Consider the following 5,235-nt stretch of genomic DNA (forward strand, 5'->3'; position numbering starts at 1 on the left):
AATTGAATGAAAAGATCAGCCTCCTGGAGCAAGAGGAAATTTCCAGCAGACTGCCTTCAGGCTTCATCTGTCCATCAGATCTCCGGGATCTCCAGGCTGCCGCTCTAGACTGGAACTGCCCCACTGGACGTCCTAGGTCTCGAGCCTGCTGGTCTGCACTGTGAATGCGGACGCTAGTCTCCGTGATCACGTGAGCCAGTTTCTTATAACAAATCTCTTTCTGTAGCTGCACATATCCTATTGGTTCTGTTTGCTGGAGAACCCTGATTAATACACTGGACGCGCCATTTCCCACGATGAATGGCTGCATAGTTTGCCCCCACGTGGCTGGTTGATCTCCTGAAAACAACGTGTCATAGCAGGAGCTCAGTGTTGGAGTCTGTGGCCGATAGGTTGGACATTCAACCTCGGCCAGTGGGAGGCCATGCTTCTGGGCTAATGGCTACTCTGGTCGTGTGCTGACATCAGCCAACCCTGTTATCTTGCCCCGCGGGTATGTCTTGCTTCATCCGTTGTAGATCAGGTGATGTCCACCTAACCCAGAGACCTTCCTACATCAGGCATGCATGCTAAGCCACGTCAGCCATATCTGACTCTTCGTGGCCCTATGGAATGTGGTCCACCAGGCTCCTCTGTCCATGGACTTCTCCAGGCAAGAATACTGGAGTGGGCTACCATGCCTTCCTCCAGGGGACCATCCCAACCCAGGGACTGACATATTTTCTAAAAGCTGCACTTTTGCCTTATCATCAGACCTTTTCTCATTCCTCATCTTCTAATCCTCTTTCTTGGTCCCCAAGGAACCAGTCAAACCATTGGCTGCTGCTCAAGAATCAACAGGTGTCCTAACCTTTCCATACTTATGGATTCTCTTCCTTCCATACAAAGTAGAACACGTTGTGCCCCACTGGAAGCCCTGTCTGTGGGAGGATTCCCCCTCAGCCCGCATTAACTGAGAGACTGGGGATCAGTCATAAAGGGTTGTATTAGCAGTATTAGCCTCTGCCTGCCTCTCTCTCCTGGGATGCTTGCTCTGAATCCCACTGCCATCATGTAAGAAATCCAGCTACTCTTGGCGGACAGACCACATGGAGAGAGACTCTCCGAGGTAGAGAGACCCAAGGAGCACCGACTCTCCTGGCCACCAGCCCGTTGCCTCCCCAGCCCAGGTGTGGGACACCTCCGTGCGAGAACCTGCAAGCGATTCCAGCTCCCTGCCCTGGCCCCGATGTACTGGATCTGCCTGGTTGGAGAATTCAGCCTCTTTCAGAGCCTGGCAACCCTTGTAATTAAGTCCTTGGCCAGATCGCCGGCTCTTTCTGCCTCCAGCTGCAAGAAATGAGAGTCTCTAATTTGTATGGTGTTAAGGAGACCCTCTGCTTATCTTAATTAGCCTTTAATTGGTGATTAACCACCCTCAGACTCTGCTTCTCCTCCTCCGGGGCCTCAAGCTGCCCCCAGCAACAGCCATCCAGTTCTGGAGTTGATAGGATGACGGTTTCCCGGGTCATTTCCAGATACTGGATGGGCCATACCCTCCTGGGCTTTCCTTTCTTCGGGTCTTGATTGCACCTCCACCTCATGCCATATCTATGTTTCCCTATCGCCCGTGATAGGGTCCTCACTGCCAGCCATCTGGTGGCTGAGCCAGCTCCAAAATTCCACTTAAGAGATCCTTGGACCACCCCCTGGTACCATCTGTTGCAGGTCAGTTTCCCTGGCATCTAGCTTCTGAGATGAAGGTTTGATTGGGGAGAGTCCCTGGGTCCACTCTAATGGGAGGAAGGCTGAAAAATGTGAGATGAGGCAGAGGAAGGCGAACTGCAGGACAGTTGAAGTGAAGACTTCAGCTGATCCCCCGGGGTCCTGGGCACTGGGATAGCTTGTTAGAGCTGTCCGAGCTTAGGGAAAGCCTTCTGGTCTCCATACCAACTGGTCATTGCATACAGCTTACCTCTGCCTGGTGAGGGGGAGTAACCTTGAGTGAGGCAGTTTTTTTGGATGGAGGCAATCCCCTGAGAGGATTCAGGAAAGAGGTGTTTTGCTGAAAACCCTCTGAGCAGCTGGGGAATGAGAGCCCCAGGGCTGGGCTGGTGGAGAGTGAGTCTGGGCAGTATACTGCAGCGTCTGTTGACACATCCAGGGCGCGCTTTCTCTAGGCATCTGCTCACGCTCCGTTGCTCGGTCATGTCCGACTTTTTGCAACCCCATGGACTGTAGCCCGCCAGGATCCTCTGTCCATGGGATTGTCCCAGTAAGAATCCTGGAGTGGGTTGCCATTTCCTCCTCCAGGGGATCTTCCCAACCCAGGGATCCAACCCTTGTCTCCTGTGTCTCCTGTGGCTCCTGCACTGACAGGTGGATTCTTTTCCCATGAGCCATCTGGGTTATTGACTGAAAACCCAAACTTGGACTCTAGGATAGAGACCTATGATATCTCTGGATAACTTCCTAGAAATTCTAGGAAAAAACCGCCATCTTGGTAATCCATCTTCACAGGGTATATGGGCCATGTTCTGAAAGAGTGAAGTTTGCAGGGGTAAAAGCTGTGACTTATTTCCAATGCTGAGAAAAGCAAGTCTCGGAGCCCCACATTCCTGGCTACCTAAGGCAAAAAAGAAACCAGTGTGTTATTTTAAAAAGTAACACTGCACCCATTGCATTTATCAAAGTCTATGTACATTCATGTGTTATTAGTCAGCACGTGTAAGCATGTACCCCATTCCAGACATTGTACTGTGAGTTGAAAATATGCTTCCTGGGAGGAGATTTGACAACCAAACGCCCTTGCCTTGGGGGAACCACTGGGTGAGGTATTTGTGGAACTGACAACCGTGGAACTCTGCTCCCGCTCCACTTGGACAATCTTACAATACTATACCCCACCCCCACCACCAAGAAAGGAAGGTTAACGAGGAGCATGAAAAAGCTGGCTTGAAACTCAACATTCAAAAAACTAAGATCATGGCTTCCAGTCCCATCACTTCTCAGCAAATAGATGGGGGAAAAGTGGAAACAGTGACAGACTTTATTTCCTTCGGTTCCAAAATCACTATGGATGGTGACTGCAGCCATGAAATTAAAAGATGTTTGTTCCTTGGAAGGAAAGCTATGACAAACCTAGACAGGGTATTTAAAAGCAGAGACATTACTTTCCCAGAAAAGACCTGTATCGTCAAAGCTATGGTTTTTCCAGTAATCATGTATGGTTGTGAAAGTTGGATCATAACGAAAGCTGACTGCCAAACAACTGATGCTTTCGAACTGTGGTGCTGGAGAAGACTCTTGAAAATCCCCTGGACAGCAAGGAGATCAAACCCATCAATCTTAAAGGAAATCAACCCTGAATATCTTGGAAGGACTGATGCTGAAGCTGAAGCTCCAATACCTTGGCCACCTGATGTGAAGAGCTGACTGATTGGAAAAGACTCTGATGCTGGGAAAAAGTGAGAGCAGGAGGAGAAGGGGGTGACAGAGGATGAGATGGTTGGATGGCATCTTTGACTCAATGGACAGGAGTCTGAGCAAGTTCCTGGAGGTAGTAATGGACAGGGAAGCCTGGCGTGCTGCAGTCCATGGGGTGGGAAAGAGTTGGACACGACTTAGCAATGGAACAACAACCACCTCCCAGGAATGGTTTAAGGGGTGGGCACATGTCCTAAACCGGGACAATCCAGGCCCTTCCCTTGTGTTTATACACGAAAGTGGGGAGAAAACAGACCTTTCCAGCAGTGTAAATGTGGTGTGATACCAGTAGAGGATTCCTAGAGGCTGTGTCTGTAGTATGAGGAAGAAACTGGGGAGACCAGGAGAGAAAGAAAGGGGAGAGAGTGGAAGAGGGAGGGAAGAAATTGTGCTTGAGCCACTAGGTTTCACAACTCTGTCAAGTTCTGAAATGTTCTTTCGTAAGCTGGTTTGAATTGCGTCTCTGTTGCTTGCACTCCAGAGGGTCCTGAGGCATCTCAGCAGGTCAGCAGCTGCTGCCAGCTGTTGACTCCGTGTATGACACACACTTCCCAGTTCACCAAGAACTCCAGGGCACAGGGACCCTTGGCCCTGTGGGGTGAGGTCTCTGATGCATTCGTCTCCCTTTACAGAGAACACAGGCTCTATGAGATTTCTTTTAGATGTGATGGATGGGAAAATGCCTTGAACGATGCTGTCCATGTAGGACCTTTTACTGCTGCTGATAGTGAATTACTAATCTCACCTGTGAAACTGGACCCCTTGCTCACTACACCTTCGGTGCCCTCAGCTCCTAAGGATCGGGCTTCCAATCGCCAGAGCCCCGGGGCTCAGCATGGAGCAGGTACTCATCTGAAGCTTTCCGACTGATCTGAGCGGTTGAGATGTAGTCGCTGGCACGGGCAGCCTGCGGTTCAGCAGTGTCTCCAGTGGGCAGATATGGATATAGAAGGGAGGATGCTGTATGCTAGGGCGGCTGTGGGGGGCGGGTGGACCCGGGGCTGCCTCTCACACCCTGCCCTGCCCTCGGGCCTTCCTACCCTCCCCTATTAAATGGGGAGGTGGCACTGACAATGCTCCTCCGGTCTACATCCCCTGGTTCTTGCTGCCTCCATGGACACTGACCATAAGGCTCCCCACTGCACACACTGTGACTCTGCCAGACATGTCTTCTGATTATTGGGGGGCCTGGGGGAAGGCCAGAAGTGCTAGGGGATGAGCGCCCCCCCAGAGTAGCCCTCCTTGTGCCCCCAGTGGACCACAGAGGCAGATTCTATGCTATGGGAGTCTCCCAGCAGGACGGAGTCCCCTCGGCCTCAGGGGAACCTGCTCACCCAGCTTCGTTATAGACGCTCCTTCTCTCCTCAGTCCCCATTCCCTACACGTGCTCCCTGGGATTCTACAAACCAGTTGCGCTGGATGCTTGTTCGAGGCAGAGGACTTGGGCTCTCTTTCTTGGAGGTCTGTAATGTCAGGACCCTTTGCTGACAGAGAAACCCAACGTGAACAGCCAGAGTAAAAAGAAAGAGGACCGAGTGACCCACCTACCCGAGAGCCCAGGGCTGGCTGAGCCGGGAGCCGTCTCTCCTTTAGACCTTCTCACCCCTGGTGCCTCTATTTCTAGAGTCTCTCCCCTGGGCCCCCTGAAACTCTGGGCACAGAGCCTTCTAGCTTCAAGTTCAGACCTGGGATGGCGCCTGCTTCTCGGGGACGGACAGTGGGTTGCTGAGCTGGGCTGGACCTCTCCGGCTGGCCAGGGGAGGGGTGTTC

This window comes from Capricornis sumatraensis, chromosome 19 (assembly GCF_032405125.1).
Source record: "Capricornis sumatraensis isolate serow.1 chromosome 19, serow.2, whole genome shotgun sequence".
In the NCBI taxonomy this organism is placed as follows: domain Eukaryota; kingdom Metazoa; phylum Chordata; class Mammalia; order Artiodactyla; family Bovidae; genus Capricornis; species Capricornis sumatraensis.